General features: G+C 50.6%; 1 protein-coding gene and 1 long non-coding RNA gene across 12 annotated transcripts in view; both read right to left on the bottom strand.

Moving 5' to 3' along the window:
• Positions 1-17,961, bottom strand: part of LOC144807723 (uncharacterized) — a 1,505,442-nt gene that overhangs the window by 1,238,663 nt on the left and 248,818 nt on the right. Inside the window, exon 3 of one of the 11 annotated variants that reach the window (XR_013606397.1) lies at positions 1,388-2,463. The exons of 9 other annotated variants lie outside the window; for them this stretch is intronic. The gene's annotated coding sequence lies outside the window, so the exon portion shown is untranslated. Of the gene's footprint in view, positions 1-1,387; positions 2,464-17,961 lie in introns of those variants that run through there. One more of the 11 variants, XR_013606392.1, reaches the window with a different exon arrangement.
• LOC144808026 (uncharacterized) lies at positions 17,168-17,948 on the bottom strand. Its single transcript, XR_013606577.1, has 3 exons — positions 17,872-17,948; positions 17,695-17,786; positions 17,168-17,462 (listed from the first exon to the last, which is right to left on the bottom strand). It is a non-coding gene; the product is annotated as an uncharacterized LOC144808026 (long non-coding RNA).

The raw sequence follows: 17,961 nt of genomic DNA, 5'->3' as shown, positions 1-17,961 counted from the left end.
TTAAACTGGAAAGTTGTTATCGGAATTGTAATTGTTCCGTGTATTATCCATTCAATGACAGGTCTTTCTGACATTGTCAATGGTAATCTCTCAAATTTTTCAATGCTCAGAATCGTATAGTCTGCTCCTTTTTGTGCCAAACTGATTTGTTTTATCAATAAGGTTAAAGATAGAGAATAATGACGTTGTGTTGATTAAACGCCATGGCACGTAGCCTGAACGCAGATTTGGCAACGTCTAGCCAAGCTGTACAATAGAACGCAATTGGGACTGACAATGTTGTAACATTAGTAAGTCTTGCTCTATTATATCAATAGCAGATGATACAATGCTGTCCAGTGAATATATTCTGGAGGACAGAGTCATTAACCCATTGTCCACTACAGAAAGTGATTTTTCCAAATTAATACGATCAATTTCTCGTATTTTTTCTGCTTTTTCAATTTGTGTTACTTTCCAAGCCTCGTTGTATGCAGCGTATATACAGGCCGCTATGAAACGTTTTTGACACTGTTTGCGTGGTCCCAGTATGAAATCACGCAAGTCAGCACCGTCTTTAAGTAAAGTCAAGTGTTGCTTAATTTCAGCCAGTGTGGATTTCTGTAGCCATTCAAGGCATAGTTTCCCTACACTGTATGTTGTAACTATCCCTGGATGTTGTCTCTGGGAGTATCTTGGGTCTGGCCTGTTCTGTTTTTACCCCTGTGTTTTGTTCAGGAATCTATCTTGACAGTTATTTGTGTCCGTGGGCCAGATCAACCATTTGTTCCAATCAGGATGTGTTCTGTTTTGGTATAAAATATGGGACGTCTATCTCAACATCTGTAGTGCTATTTCTATCAGGTATTGGCTTCGGAATAGACGGTTTATTTAAGTCTTTTATCTTAGCTAGGCCAAGACAAGTAGTCTGTTGAATGGTGTCATTCAAGAATATTATTTGTTCTGGGATCATGTAGGCCCTAAATAATGTTTCTAGGCCTTGTACCTGTCAATCTTTTGAACCCCAGATGGTTTTTGTTTCAATGTTGTTTTTCCAAAATTCAAAACCAAATGTAGACATTTTGTCATAAAACTTTTCAGAATAAATCAATTTAGTATTTGTCAACATTGTTTTCATTCCTGTCTTATTTAACATTTTAAAATAAAACGTTTCTTGATCACTGTTGTTAAACCCTGAGAAGTATTGGAATTTCTCATAGAATGTTTTCGATCTGCCTTTTGGCGGAGTTGGACAATGTTCCCATTGGTTATAAGTAAAAACATTTCTAGGCTGAGCAGTTGTATGCAAATAGTGATCACCAAAATGATTATAACAATATAACTCTTCATAATTTGATGAACCCTGCAAATAATCATGTTCTGTGAATTTAGCTGACATTACTAAATCTGACATCATATTATTAATGTTTTCAAAGTCCCAATCATCAGAGAAAGTACTTGGTGTCACAAAATCACTTAAGGAGACCTTAAACTGGTGTGGATATTTCAAGAGCTCAATCGGGCCAAAAATTTCATAATCCGTTCTGTCCCATGCTACCCCACCGGGTATTGGATTGGCTGTGATGTTCACTGATGACAGTTCTCTTTTCTCGATGTGAGAGGATGTGTGAGGCTTTAGGACCAAGTTGATGTTCTGACTTGCTGTGTCCATTGTACTATATTTTCCATCAATTAATTTTCCCAAACATACAACCATGATGAGCCAAAGCAGGAGGAAAAGTACACCTAACACAATCCAAAATTCAATCCATGGTGAAATCAGATACGTTTCTTTTAGTTGGTGAAAAAGTTCAGTCACTTTGTCTTTGAAAGTTTTTGTTGCTGGCGTTTCTTCAGGCTCGCTTGGATCTTCAGAAAAGTCATCGAAATTGATGAAGTAGCCAGATGCAGTTCTGTCAATTGTTGGAATTGCTTCATGATTTTCAATTGTCTTTGGATCTTTCTTTGTTTCATTAGCATAGTCTGAGGCTACATCGTTGTAGATTTTTGTTTATTGACGAACTGTTGCAATTTGGGTTTCAAGAGGCACAAGTTCCATGGCTTTGTTGCATAGTCCTTTTTTATTCACTGCAGGTTTCTCAAATGTGATTAGTCTTTCAGTTTGAACCTCTTGGATTGTAGCAAAATTTGGTCGTCTGCTATTTCTCGGGAGTCCACTGGGCCTACTACTTATTATTGGCCACATGATTGTGGTTTTACCAGGTCGATGGATACAAATCTGTTCTCCTTTTTACCAGCAAGGGGCGGTAGTACTACTGATCTTGTTCCGCTGACAGCTAAGACAGGTACTGCTTTTCTGTAAGAAGTCCCAAATTCCTTCTTCACCGCAATTTTTTCTCTGACCAGATCCCCAATCTTTGGAATCCAGACAGGTCTTGCTGGGACAGGTGGTTTTTCTTCAGTGGCTGTTGGCTGTTGCTTTAACTTTATATTACTCAGACTTCTTCTTGTTTCATTTAAGTCCTGTAAAACAGCCAAACAGTCTTTGATATCAAAGGCTTTAACTTCTACCACTGAAGTGTGACTATCTAAATCCTGAATGTGCATTCTAGTACCGAACAATAGTTCGTATGGAGTGAGACCTTTTAGAGAATTTCTTGGCAGATTAAGACTACGTTGGACACTTGTTAAATGTTTGACCCACCCATCACCCGAACCTAATACCCTCGCCGTTATAGATTGCTTTATGTCCCGGTTTTTTCTTTCCACTACTGCATTTCCCTCAGGATGGAATGGAGAAGAGTACCGCAATGCAATGCCCATGCTGGCCATGGCCTCCTTGTAAGCCTGAGAGCTAAACGCAGGACCCTGGTCAGAATGTAGCATGCCAATTGCGTATGTGCCGATAAAGACTCGCAAATCTTTGTAGAACAGTTCTGGCGTCAGCCGAGCGCTGATGTCTACATTTTAAGTGAATCTAGTCTTAAATATTATGGAGACGCATTTCTCCTGCTGGATTTCTGCGTATAGATAGCCTGATGCTTTCTAATAAAGGGGTCCTGGCAATACTCCGGTCGGTTCACGACTGCGATCTCTGTTGCAGTCTGGACAATCCTTTGCAAATTTGTAATGTTGCAGGCTCATCCCCGGCCACCAGTATTCTGATTGTAATTCTTTTAGAGATTTCACAATCTCTTGGTGCCTTAAACCCTCACCCATGTGTGCGTCTGCTATCAATAAGACTCTCCGGTTCGTGTTTGGAATTACTCTGTCCCCCACTCCATGGATTTGAGCAAAAGGAACGGAGTTTGCATCAATTATGTACGTATTACTGAGTGGATAGTTGAGAGGTAATGCTGCATAGTCGCCTTTAAAAGACGCTTTTACCGCCAGCATGGTTTCTCCGTCTATGTGTGTTTTGGAACGCTTTTTTGTGGCTACGGAAGCCGGTTGAGCTGCTTCCGCTGTGGCTCTGTAAGCCAATGAATTCCCTGCAATGTGAACGCCATCACGTTGATGACTCAGTGTATGTATCACGTGAGTCTTTCGTAGTTCTTTCTGTAAAAGAACTACCTGTTCCCAAAGCTGTGTATGCTTTATTGTGGCACCTGTGTCATCTTTGTAATCGTTTTGAACCCAGTTCTGCAAGTCATTATTGTGAGACCTGACGCAGAAATGTGAATCGCACACTATTAGTGTCGGGAATTTACGATCGGCATTTTCAAGCGCCATCTTTAAAGATCTTATTTCAGCTCGCTGAGCTGAACAGTTTCTGGGTGATTCAGTTTTGGTGACTATTGGTCTGAATTTACCAAAGCACCAGCGACCTTTAACAATCGCGCACGCTGCATTGTAGGATTTTTTATCCACATCGTAATGGTGTGCAAATCTGTCCATGTAGATTACACATGTGTATTGTTCGAGAGGCAGAATTTCGATTGGCAGAGGATATTCTTCTTCATATTCTAGATCTTCTAGTTTTTTTCATTTTCGGGTAAAAATAGTATTTCACGTCTTCTGCAGCAAGTGAATTTTCACATTGTATCTATTTTGGATCTAATGCCACAGCATTCAAATTGCATGGGCTTGTTAATGCCTCAAGGGCTGATTCTGCTGTTAAAACAGTTATCTTTCTGGGGGCGTGGCTACGACACTGCCGAGCATGGTCGCCTGAGCCCCGAGCTCCAGGTCGATCTCGGAAATTATCCTGACCGAGGACCCTCTCGGTGGCACCACTGACCAGGATTGATTCCTGACCGAGGCGGAACACTCCGGCGTCGGTCAGATGCGAGTGGGGATCCACTGCTGCTTGTAAATCGGCCCGTCAGAGGGCGCTGGGACGGTGCCGGACGGCCATCTTGCCGGGGCCTACAACGCTCTGCCGATCCCCGGCCTCGATTGCAGAGGGGCTGCTCGGCGACCGGATCCTCATGGGAGACCGGAGGACAGCGCCGGGGCGGACGTTGGTGCCTGGAGCTGGGGACCACGAGCTGGGGTCCCGACTGGCCGGAGACGACGGGCGGAGGCGCCGGAGCGAGGGGGCGGTGACGTCACCGCCACGGAACCGAGGAGCGGAGCAGTCCCGGAGGGGGGGCCCTGCCTGCGACGGTCCCATCGGGATTGCACCTTGGTGGCACCTTTCTGTGGACGGTAGTGCAACCGACGATTGGTGCACCGACCCTGCGGACTCATCCGGGGAGTGGAGCCGCCTGGGAGAGCGCCTGACCTGCTGGGGGCCTGCCGGGAAGCGGTGACGGCGCTGGGCGGCTGGGGGCCGCCGTGTTAGCGGAGTGCACAGGGCCGGTCAGAGGGGGTCCCATCATTGGCCCAGTGGGGACGCAGGAGGTGGCGCTTCTGGTCCCTGCGCCATCGGACGTCGGATTCTCGGAGCACTGCTGATCCCCCAGCGCGGCCCTCTTGCATCGAGTGGGGGCCTGGTAACGTACTGACAGCCTCCCGAGATCTGCCATTTTGACGTCCCGGCGGCCGCGAGGGGTCTGGAGCGGCGCAGCGTCACTGGTGGCCCTTGATGACGGCCGTGGGGCCTGGTGTGGAAGGGGTCCTATAGGAGAACCGAGAACCTGGAAATCTTTTCTTTTGTGTGTGCGACCCCGACCTCCTGTCTGGCCGGTCTGTGGGACGGCGGCTCCCATCATCGCCTGGAGCGTACATTGGGACGGAACTGCAGCGCTTGGCGTCAGGGCTAGAGCCGGTGATTCTCCATGGGAAAACCGCGGAAGGGAGCAGGGCGCGGCGCCACCGGACCAGGTTGAAGACTCCCTTGAGGCCCAGGAACTGCAGCCGGCGGATGGCCAGGCGACAGGATTGCAACAGCAGCAGATGGACCAGATCCTCAAGGCCATAGGGGACACAAGAGAGGCGCTGTGCCAGGACATCGCTCAGGTCTCCACGGGCCTTGACCTCTTGAAGGCGGATCACAACAAGCTTGCAGACCGCGTCAAGGCAGCAGAGCTGGTGCTAGAGACATTGGAACCGGCCCAGAAAGCATCGGACGCCACGTTGGAGGACTTAACGCGCAGGGTACAGCAACTAGAAAGGAGAGCGGCTGACGCAGAAGGGCGCAACAGACGCAATAACGTCCGTGTGGTGGGTCTGCCCGAAAATATCGAAGGGGGCAACATGGTTTCGTATCTGGAGAACTGGCTGCGAGATGTGGTGGTCCCTGAGGGTCTGACGCACTTCTATACCCTGGAGAGGGCCCATAGGGTCCCGGCTCGTCCCCCGGCCCCGGGCCGTCCCCCCCCGGCCAGTGATAGCCCGGCTGCTACATTTCAGGGATCGGGACATTATCCTGCGGCAGGCTAGGTCGGCTGGCCCATACAAGGTGGACAATGCCTCGGTATCGATATTTCCCGACTACTCCCAGGAGGTCCAGCGCTGCCGCTTCTCCTTCGTCGCAGTCAAGAGAGCTCTCCGCGAGGAGGGGGTGCAGTACTCCTTGCTGTTCCTGGCGCGCCTAAAGGTGCTGGTGGATGGAGTGGCGACGTTCTGCGTCACGCCGGACGACGCTTGGCCGTGGCTGGAGCGGTATCGAGCAGGCAAGGATGGCACAGGTACCTGGACGGAGACCGCGGAGGACCGGACGAAACCGCGCAGGAGCAGGCATAATCGGAGGCGAGAGCAGACCAGGAGGTCCCCGTCGGCGTCACAGACGGACATGGAGAGGAAGGCTGCTCTACAAGCGGTGTCGGACATCTCTGGAGCAGTGCCGGAGACTCCGGCGGTGGAGCCGGGCTCCCGGTTGGGCTCTGATCAGGAGGAGCCAGGAGGTTCGGATGGGGGTTCGGACAGGGACCCTGGGGAGCAGCTTCAGGTCACCCCACAGACTGCCGATGGACTAATGGACGAATGATTCCAAGGAAGCTGAGTGAAGGACAGTAAGGGGGTGTGCTCGGCCTGTGGGGATGGTATTGCCTGGGTTGTTGGGGTCTTGCAACTGGGGTGCTGGGACTGAAGTTGTCGTCTGATTTATGGGGTTAGTGCCGGAGCACGCGGGGTCCATGGCTTCTTTGTTGGGGCGGTGGTGCTGCTGGGAGGGGGAAGGGGGATGGTCTACTCTTAGTCGGGATAGACCTCTCCTGGTGTGGTGGGTCTTTAGCTGTCCGGCTGGCTGGTGGGGAGTCACCTCCTCGATCTCACATAACTTGTGAGTCTCTGGTTCCTCCCAGAGTTTCCCTCGTATACGAGGGTAGGGTTTGGATGGGTAACGACTGTTTGGTGCCTGTTCTGGGGGTGGGTGGGGTTGGGGTTGGTTGGGGTTGTTACAGGTCTTGGGGGATTGTCAGTGTGCCGGTGGGGCTGTCAGGGGTTGGACTCCGATACGTGCCCATTGACGGCGGCTAGATTGGAATTGAAGTGCATTACCTGGAATGTGCGGGGGCTCAACTCCATGAGAAAGAGATACAAAGTGCATGCATACCTAGTACGCAGGGGGGTCCAGGTGGCTTTTTTGCAGGAGACGCATTTCACGTTGGCAGAGGGACAAGCGCTGCAGCGGTGATGGCGGGGGCAGCTCTTTGTTAGACCTGTCTGGTTTTTTTGCATAGTCCCTCCACTTTATTATTTATTTTGTCCCCTTTTTGCCCCTCATACCCTTAATAATTTTTGTCCACTGACTTTTTCTAGGTGTTGGCCATGGGGATAGGTGTTCTTTTTCCCCTCATGGTTTTTCACCTCGGGCCCAGAGGCCTGTTCTGTCAGGAAACTGTTGTAATTCACAAAATGGAGGGCCCTAACTGTTTCCAACTGCCACATCTTAGATAGCCCCATAGGATAACCTTAGGCCTTCCAGAACGTTCTGGACCCTACTAGACCCTGGGTGGATTGTCTATAAAAGGGCAGGGGTCAGGAAGCCATTTTGTGTTGACCAGAGAGTGGAGGAGTGAGGCAGTGGTGAGAGGAGGAGGACGCACTGGGAGCAGTTAGTTTGTTCTTGTGACAGACAGCCACTACAGGGAGACGTTCCCCCTTCAACCCCTGACCAATCCCTCCCAACCACCTCCTTCTGCTGAAAAGACTGGTCTGATTGTGGTGGAAGCCCCCTCTAAGCTTTGGCCCCACTGACCCCTGTCAGGACGTTCGTGCTGTGAGACTTCCCTAATTCCCTGGTGGCAGAGCTTCACCTACCGGTGTTGTGGAGAAAACGGACCCGGGCAAGGTGTAGTTTCCAGTATTCCCTTGAAGCTGTGAGGGGGAAACGAGTGTCTGCCGAGCCTTCGTGGCCTGGGGAAGTGAGCGTTCCGCGCTGACAGCGCCTTCTGTGGAGCCAGGTGAGAGGAGAGACTGCGGGCATAGGAGCGGTGACAGGGCGGCGCCAGGCGGGAACACTAGTCCCTCGCGCCCGCGCTGCCCCGCTCCGTGACTGAGGAAGCAGAGCCGGTGACGCGAGGCCTGCGGGAGGCGGGGCCGAGAGAGGAAGTGTCTTAGAGGCGAGTCGCCTCGGTGTACAAGCGGCCTGAGACGTGTGTGGAAGCGTTAGGGAGACGCGCAGGCCCAGTGGGAGGCCGGCGGACCCCCGTGTAGCGTCTCGGCGGGAAGCGGAGAGCTGCTCTTCTGCCCTCGTTCTTTGCCGCTAAGGGAGCCCTCGCCTAGCGCTGTGTCAAGGTAGCGTGGCTGCACTGAGGGGATCGGCAGGGAAAGCAAGCCGCCCTCCAGGAGCTCCTCCTTCGATCCTTTGGTCCTCTCCTCCCCCAGCAGCACTGTTCAACGTGGAAAAGGTACCCTCAACTAAGTAAGGAGAGCGGGGGGGTGGGAAATCAGAGAGCAGGGAGCCTCTTTTACCAACAAAGAGTCCTTGAGACAGTAGGGGATTTCCTAAACCTTTTCAGTCGTCATCAGGGATTACAGGCTGACAGGAATCTAAAGAGCCTGATAAAGAGGTATCAGAGGAGTGATCCTAGCCATCCTACTGGATGTCATCTGGGGTTGATTGCCTGGAAGAAACCTATCTCTTTTGACCTCGCCAGAATGTCCCTAAAATAACTGAGATTATTGATCTTCCCCACTTAAGCCAATGGATTTATGACTGTACCCTCTTTTACCATAAAGTGTGTGAGACAGAGGGTTATACGTGGAGGAAGTTATAGGGGATTTCTTCAGTGATCAATTGACCTGCTTCTCCCCTTTATTTGAATTGTAATGTCATGAAATTGTAGCACATAGAAGGTCTATTGTGACTCCTACTGAAATTGAAAATGTACTGAAGTGAACTGTTGATGCCAGTAATGTATTAATGTGGTAATCTGGAAAGTAATAACATCTATTCTCAAAATAAGCTGTAAAATACTAAACTGCATTTCTGAACCAGAGAACAGAATATATATTATTTTTATAAAGCAGTACTTATTTTCCTATACTTTGGTGTAGTGTTGTTTTTGTGTGCTATTGCGTGGATTTACTATTGGGTGGTTTGCAACCTTTGCACTGTGCCTCTAGAATTGCATGTCTTACCCCTAGGCCAGGCTACCCTAGGTGACCTGACATCCCAGGTTCCAACATTTGGTGCCTAGCGGTGGGATTCTGACTTGGTTGCAGCTACTCATTAGTAATTCAACGCAATACACTGACCTACACCAGGAGTTTTCTCCTTGCGGCCCTCCTAATTTGAATTTTGTTTTTTTCAAATTTATTTCTGGTGGTGGGTGGAGGTTAACCTCAGGTCACTTCTTGGTTTTCTCCTGTGTGTTAATTTTATTCCATAGTGAAAGATGGAATTGAATTTTAAAGAGCTAGAATCCCATACTGTGAACCAACTCAAAGAATGGTGTCAGCAACAAGGGGTATTCTTTAACAAAGGTGCCAAGAAAGGCGAGTTGCTGACAAGCATAAGGGCATGGGTGGAAGCTCATTTAAGGGAAGAACCAGATACTGAAGAGAGTGACGGGGACACTGTCCTTGAGATTGCAATGTTGAACCAACCTGGAAGGGGGAATCTGCTGACAGGTCCCAGGACACCTTCGAGGGCGAGCAGCAGCGTCTCAGAGAGGGGTTTAACTGACGCCGAGCTAGAAGATAGGAGGGAGGAGAGGAGAATGAAGTTGGAATTAGCTAGGATGGATATGGAAAGGGAGGAAAGGAGGTTAGCCCATGAGCGAACCATCAAAGAGATGGACCTACAAGCCTTAATACAAAGGTCTCCCAATCTAGATAATGGTGGCAGCGAACACAAAGTGAACACCAGGGAACCCAGACCCTATTAACCCAAAGATGTCATCGCTAGTTACACCCCAGGTGATGACATTGCCAAATGGCTGGCTGCCTACGAAGTTTCTCTAAGGGCTCACGGGATCTTAGAAACTCACTGGGGGGGTGGGCTGTATAAATACATGGCACCTGCTGGCAGAGACACCTTGTTGGCTCTGGAGCCGGATGAGCAAACCCACTACCCTACAATGAAGGTGGCACTGGTGAAGAAGTTTGGACTTACCCCTGAAAGATACAGACAGAAATTCAGGGGAAGTCACAAACTGAGTACCCAGAATTGGGTAGACTTTTTAGACTACGCCAAGAAAGCTTTGGAGGGTTGGGTCAAGGGCAGCGAGGTGAAGGATTATGAGGGGCTGTACAATCTATTTTTGAAAGAACACCTCCTCGAGAAATGTTTTCCCGAGTTGCGCCAACACCTGGTGGACAGCAAGCTGACCAATCCCCGGAAGCTTCCAGAGGAGGCGGACACTTGGGCAAGTACCCGGGTGTCCTCAAAGGGGACTGGAGGGGATTCTCAAAAAGCCGGACAGGGCGCCCCCCAGAAGAAGGAGGGGGGAGATAAAAAGAAGGAGTTCTCCAAAGGTCCCCAAAATAATTTCCAAGGTAAGGGAGCAGGTTTCACCCCTAGGGCAAACCCGCCCAGAAACCCTAATCCTGCCCAAAGCCAGCAGCCAAGGGTTCTCCACTGTTTTGAATGTGGTGGTGTTGGACATTATAAGGGAGATGTCAGATGCCCAAAGAGACCACCCCCTCCCACCGGAGGAAAGTCACCGGGAGTAGCTAGTGTAGCGCTCGGGGAGGAGTTGCCCTTAGATAAGGGGGGTGAGTGGGCGGGTGTCACCTTAGTGTCCCTGGGAGAGCGGGAGATGGTTCCAAAGATCTAGGTGCCCCCAAATACTACAAAGTATGGGCAATGGGTCACCATCAATGGCCAGAGAGGGGAGGCTCTGAGAGATACCGGAGCCAGTATGACTATGGTGAGAAGTCAACTGGTGTCTCCAGAGCAGGTTGTTCCTAATGTACTCCACCCCGCCGCAATGGCTGATGGCAGAATGGGCCACTATCCAGTGGCTGAGGTTCCCTTTGAGTGGGAAGGGGTTGCAGGTTCACTTCGAGTTGCCGTAAGCCCTGCCGTGCCAGTTGATTGTCTGTTGGGGAATGACATGGAGCACAACACTTGGAGAGAGGTGGAATACCGGACGCATTCTGCAATGCTGGGTACACCTGACTGGGCCTGTGTAAGCACACGGTCTGCGACTGCCCGGAGAGGGAGTTCGCCTGGGTTGGAGCCTGGAACAATGGCCCAACCCGCTGCTAAAAAGGGACAGACCCGGAGACAGGGAGAGCCTGCTCCGGCTTCCACACCCCATGAGACAGATCGGCCACCTGCGGTGGTGGACCAGGAGTCCGTGGAGGGGGAAGTAGACTCTCTGGAGGATTTACCCATCCCTGCTGAGTGGCATGTGGAGGGAGGTCCTACCAGAGAGGAATTCTGTAAGGGGCAGAGGGAGTGCCCTACCCTTGAGGGACTGAGGCGACAGGCTGAAGCCCAAGCAGCAGGTGATGTTACGGGACACTACCATATTTACTGGGAGGATGGACTCCTCTACAGTGAACCCAAGGTACCCTTACCTGGCTCATCAAGGGCCTTGGTGGTCCTGCAGCAATACCGAGCCTTTCTGCTGGAATTGGCTCATGCAATACCCTTGGCAGGACACTTAGGCCAGGACAAGACCTTTGCTAGGCTTGTCCTCCACTTTTACTGGCCTCAGAGGAAAGTGGCGTCCAACACTTATTGTCGGACATGTGTATCCTGCCAGGCCAGTGGGAAAACAGGAGTGAAGCTGAAAGCTCCCCTGGAACCACTTCCAGTCGTTAGCACCCCCTTTGAAAGGGTGGGCATCGACATTGTCGGGCTATTGGATCCACCAACAACAGCTGGTCACAGGTTTATCCTGGTTCTGGTGGATCATGCCACACGGTACCCAGAGGCCATCCCTCTGAGGACTGTTACTGCACCTGTGGTGGCTAGGGCCCTGATGGGAATCTTTACCCGTGTAGGATTTCCCAAGGAGGTTGTGTCCGACAGGGGGACCAACTTCCTGTCAGCTTACATGCGGACGATGTGGAAGGAGTGTGGAGTGACCTACCGGTTCACCACCCCTTATCACCCCCAGTCCAATGGACTAGTTGAGAGGTTTAATAAGACCCTGAAGGGCATGATAAGAAGTCTGCCGGAGAGCTTACGGAGGAAATGGGACGTCCTCCTACCTTGCTTGCTGTTCTCTTACAGAGAGGTGCCGCAGAAGGGAGTGGGCTTCAGCCCTTTTGAATTGTTGTATGGGCACCCTGTGCGTGGGCCTCTCAGCCTGGTGAAGGATGGATGGGAAAAGTCTCCCAGAAAACCTCCTCAGGATGTGGTGAGCTACATGCTGGCCTTCAGAAGCCAGATGGCCAAGTTGTGGAAGCAGGCTTCTGACAACTTGGAGGCCAGCCAGGCAGTAATGAAGGAATGGTACGACCAAAATGCTCACCCGGTGGAGTTGGAGCCTGGCCAAAAAGTATGGGTGATGGAACCTGGAGAGCTAAGTGCCCTTCAAGATCGTTGGACAGGCCCATTTGAGGTGTTGGAAAAGAAGGGTAAGGCCACTTACTTGGTGGATCTTAAGACCCCGCGACAGCCCCTACGGGTGCTGCATGCCAATCGCCTCAAACCCCACCATGAGAGGCCAGAGGTCATCCTGATGTTGGTGACCGATGGTGCAGAGGAAGCAGAAAGCGAGCCTCTCCCAGATCTCTTTTCATGCCAAGAGAAGGATGGGTCGGTGGAGGGAGTGATTCTCTCCCCATCCCTAACTCCTGAGCAACGAGAGGATTGCCGCCAGGTATTGGAGCAGTACTCTTCGCTGTTCTCCCTTGTCCACCCATGATGTGGACACAGGAGACAGCCCCCCAGTGAAGTCAAAGACCTACAGGCTGTCAGACAAAGTGAAGGCTAGCATCCATGGAGAGGTTGCCAAGATGCTAGAGCTAGGAGTGATAGAACCTTCCAACAGCCCTTGGTCCAGTCTGGTGGTGCTAGTGCCAAAAGCCGCCCCACCAGGCACCACACCAGAACTGAGGTTCTGTGTGGATTACCGAGGACTGAACTCAGTTACAAAGACTGATGCTCATCCGATCCCTAGGGCGGATGAGTTAATTGACCGGCTAGGAGCTGCCCAATACCTAAGTACCTTTGACCTCACTTCAGGGTACTGGCAGATCTCCTTGACAGATGGAGCAAAGGAAAGGTCAGCCTTCTCCACGCCTGAGGGACACTTCCAGTTTTGTGTGATGCCCTTTGGGCTCAAGAACGCCCCTGCCACATTTCAGCGGCTGGTGAACCAGGTCCTATCTGGAATGGAGAGTTTCTCTGCTGCCTACCTGGATGACATTGCTGTCTTCAGTAGCAGTTGGGAGGACCATTTGCAACATTTGCAAGCAGTTCTCCAGGCCCTGAAAAAGGCTGGATTGACAATCAAGGCCAGCAAATGCCAGATTGGGCAGGGGTCGGTTGTGTACCTTGGACACTTGGTGGGTAGGGGGTCAATGCAGCCCCTGCAGGCGAAGATTGAGGCAATCATGGCCTGGGAACCCCCCAAGACACAGACTGAGGTCCGAGCTTTCCTGGGCCTCACAGGTTACTACCGTCGCTTTGTGAAGGGGTATGGCACTATTGTAGCGCCCCTCACAGAGCTCACCTCCAAGAAACAACCTCGACGGGTAGTTTGGACAAAGGCTTGTCAGCGAGCCTTTGAAAAGTTGAAGCAGGCAATGTGTGTAGCACCGGTCCTGAAGGCTCCCGACTTCTCCAAGGAGTTCATTGTCCAAACAGATGCATCAGAACATGGCATTGGGGCAGTGTTATCGCAACTAAATGAAGAGGGCCTGGATCAGCCTGTAGTCTTCTTATCCAGGAGACTGCTTCCCCGGGAACAGAAGTGGAGTGCAATTGAGCGGGAAGCTTTTGCGGTGGTGTGGGCTCTGAAGAAGCTGCGGCCATACCTCTTTGGCTCGCACTTCCTGGTTCAGACTGACCACCGACCCCTTCGTTGGCTGATGCAAATGAAGGGGGAAAATCCCAAGCTGTTGAGGTGGTCCATCTCCCTACAGGGAATGGACTTCCGGGTGGAACATCGGCCTGGAGTGGACCACGCCAATGCAGACGGTCTCTCCAGGTATTTCCGCCTTAGTGATGAGGACTCCCAAGGGGTTGGGTAGTTCTCCCCACTTTCAGCTGGGGGGGGACGCGTGTTAGACCTGTCTGTTTTTTTTGCGTAGTCCCTCCACTTTATTATTTATTTTGTCCCCTTTTTGCCCCTCATACCCTTAATAATTTTTGTCCACTGACTTTTTCTAGGTGTTGGCCATGGGGATAGGTGTTCTTTTTCCCCTCATGGTTTTTCACCTCGGGCCCAGAGGCCTGTTCTGTCAGGAAACTGTTGTAATACACAAAATGGAGGGCCCTAACTGTTTCCAACTGCCACATCTTAGATAGCCCCATAGGATAACCTTAGGCCTTCCAGAACGTTCTGGACCCTACTAGACCCTGGGTGGATTGTCTATAAAAGGGCAGGGGTCAGGAAGCCATTTTGTCTTGACCAGAGAGTGGAGGAGTGAGGCAGTGGTGAGAGGAGGAGGACGCACTGGGAGCAGTTAGTTTGTTCTTGTGACAGACAGCCACTACAGGGAGACGTTCCCCCTTCAACCCCTGACCAATCCCTCCCAACCACCTCCTTCTGCTGAAAAGACTGGTCTGATTGTGGTGGAAGCCCCCTCCAAGCTTTGGCCCCACTGACCCCTGTCAGGACGCTCGTGCTGTGAGACTTCCCTAATTCCCTGGTGGCAGAGCTTGACCTACCGGTGTTGTGGAGAAAACGGACCCGGGCAAGGTGTAGTTTCCAGTATTCCCTTGAAGCTGTGAAGGGGAATTGAGTGTCTGCCGAGCCTTCGTGGCCTGGGGAAGTGAGCGTTCCGCGCTGACAGCGCCTTCTGTGGAGCCAGGTGAGAGGAGAGACTGCGGGCATAGGAGCGGTGACAGGGCGGCGCCAGGCGGGAACACTAGTCCCTCGCGCCCGCGCTGCCCCGCTCCGTGACTGAGGAAGCAGAGCCGGTGACGCGAGGCCTGCGGGAGGCGGGGCCGAGAGAGGAAGTGTCTTAGAGGCGAGTCGCCTCGGTGTACAAGCGGCCTGAGACGTGTGTGGAAGCGTCAGGGAGACGCGCAGGCCCAGTGGGAGGCCGGCGGACCCCCGTGTAGCGTCTCGGCGGGAAGCGGAGAGCTGCTCTTCTGCCCTCGTTCTTTGCCGCTAAGGGAGCCCTCGCCTAGCGCTGTGTCAAGGTAGCGTGGCTGCACTGAGGGGATCGGCAGGGAAAGCAAGCCGCCCTCCAGGAGCTCCTCCTTCGATCCTTTGGTCCTCTCCTCCCCCTGCAGTACTGTTCAACGTGGAAAAGGGACCCTCAACTAAGTAAGGAGAGCGAGGGGGTGGGAAATCAGAGAGCAGGGAGCCTCTTTTACCAACAAAGAGTCCTTGAGACAGTAGGGGATTTCCTAAACCTTTTCAGTCGTCATCAGGGATTACAGGCTGACAGGAATCTAAAGAGCCTGATAAAGAGGTATCAGAGGAGTGATCCTAGCCATCCTACTGGGTGTCATCTGGGGTTGATTGCCTGGAAGAAACCTATCTCTTTTGACCTCGCCAGAATGTCCCTAAAATAACTGAGATTATTGATCTTCCCCACTTAAGCCAATGGATTTATGACTGTACCCTCTTTTACCATAAAGTGTGTGAGACAGAGGGTTATACGTGGAGGAAGTTATAGGGGATTTCTTCAGGGATCAATTGACCTGCTTCTCCCCTTTATTTGAATTGTAATGTCATGAAATTGTAGCACTTAGAAGGTCTATTGTGACTCCTACTGAAATTGAAAATGTACTGAAGTGAACTGTTGATGCCAGTAATGTATTAATGTGGTAATCTGGAAAGTAATAACATCTATTGTCAAAATAAGCTGTAAAATACTAAACTGCATTTCTGAACCAGAGAACAGAATATATATTATTTTTATAAAGCAGTACTTATTTTCCTATACTTTGGTGTAGTGTTGTTTTTGTGTGCTATTGCGTGGATTTACTATTGGGTGGTTTGCAACCTTTGCACTGTGCCTCTAGAATTGCATGTCTTACCCCTAGGCCAGGCTACCCTAGGTGACCTGACATCCCAGGTTCCAACACTCTTCTATACTACCTATTCTGCGCATGCTAGAGGGGTGTTGATCTGGGTGCGGGCGGGTATCCCCTTTCAGCCCCTGACGACGAGGGTGGATCCGGATGGGAGGTTTGTGGCAGTGTTGGGGCGGCTGGATGGCCGAGATGTTACGCTTTGCTGCGTTTATGCCCCAAACTTTGATCAGGTTGCGTTCTTCTCTGTGTTATCGAGGAGGTTAACACCTATGTTAGTGGGCACGTTGTTCATGGGGGGGGGACTTTAAATCAGTGGCGGATGTCGAGATAGACCGTTCCCATCCCCCGCTGGCTCCGTCGGTAGTGCGCAGGGTGGCCAAGGCTCGGAGGGACTGGCAAGAGAGGTGGGGGCTCGTGGACGCATGGCGGACGTATCACCCCGTCGATAGGGACTATTCATTTTATTCTGCACCGCATGATCTACATGTGCGCCTCGACACCTTTCTTTGTTCGACTGGGGCCCAGGAACTTACGCGTAACTGCGAGTACCTGGCGAGGACCATATCGGACCATAACCCTTGCCTGCTTACGGTCCTCTGGTCCAGACAGCGGCAGCCGGTCACCACGTGGCGGTTGAATCCGCTGGCGTTGGAAGACCCGGTCTTTCACACCGAAGTGCAGGGATGCATTGAGCGCTACTTCCTTGAGAACTCGGGCACTGCGTCCACTCGTGCGGTTGAGTGGGACGCCTTTAAGGTGGTGATACGAGGCGCGTGCCTCTCATCCTCGACGGGGGTTCGCCGGACACTGCTGGACGATGTCGAGCGGGAGGAAGCCGCCCTGCGGCAGGCAGAGAGGAACGGTCACGTGGCGGGGGGCAATAGGGAGGAAGTGTTGGCGGCTCGAGAGCGGGTAGCTACCCAGGTGGAGAGGCTCCGCTGCCATGATTACCGGGAATACATGGTCCGAGCGCACGTGGAGCGGGACCGGGTCGGTTCGCTGTTGGCGTGGCTAGCCAACCCCCAAACTAGGGGTACGCCAATACTGTCGCTGACCACCCCGACCGGGGTTCTGGTCCATTCACATTATTTACAACAAATGGGCCAGCAAGGGAATTTATTTCAAAATTGTCAATTTAGGTCACCATGGGAAATAAATGAATCAGTTACCCACATTAAAGTCAATAGGTGACTAGATTTGAATTATTGATACACTAATGTTATTACCACACTAATAACAAAAAGAAGAAAAAGAAATACACAAACCAGGGTTTTTTGTCAAAGAGTTATTATTTTCTTTATAGTGAATTAAGAAAGGGTACTGAAAAAATGCATTTGGGACAAACGAAGAGCAGATTATATGCTCCTACTATCCATCACAAACAAAAGTCAAAACTGCTAAACAATGTTGTTATAGTGATTTCAAACCAACAGAGTAAATGAAAATCAATATAATAGATACAAATCAAGCAGAATTTAGACTTTATAGTCGACGTTTCGGTCTTTTATGTTCGATTTCATAAGACCATCATCAGGACTTCTTTGTCGTGCATTTAGGGTGATGACGCTCGGAAAAGCTGTGAAAGACAATCCATCATTATAACCTGGTTATGTACAGCAAAGAATAAATCAACACAAGTTTACTCAAAACACCTATGGCTACAGAATGTCATACGTGCATTTCATTGCTGATAGTCTATTTACAATTTTTCGTGCTATTTACAATTTTTAATGTGCAGAAAAGAGTTTCAAGGTCGGTGTGGCGACCATACTTAAAGCACGGTTGCGAAAGAATCATGAAAAGCTTACATGCAGAATACACCGCCTAACGGTCAGTGATGCTGATCAGGATCTGTCAATAAGAACAGTGGAATCCAGGCCTTCAATGTTACGTATAGTCACTGGAAAAGAATTTAACTACTTTAATTTTTAATAAAAGTCTATTACATTGTGAAAATCATAGTTGAGGTAAATGAAACATTTTACCTTGAACGAATGCTATTTGAAATTCAATTGCAAGTTGTGAATTCAAATCCAAATGATGCTTTTAATTTTGACACGATCTATCAAAGGAAA

The sequence above is a fragment of the Lissotriton helveticus genome, chromosome 1_2 (assembly GCF_964261635.1).
Source record: "Lissotriton helveticus chromosome 1_2, aLisHel1.1, whole genome shotgun sequence".
Classification (NCBI taxonomy): domain Eukaryota; kingdom Metazoa; phylum Chordata; class Amphibia; order Caudata; family Salamandridae; genus Lissotriton; species Lissotriton helveticus.
Note: the sequence above shows the minus strand (reverse complement) of the source record. Positions and strands in the feature narration are given on the sequence as shown.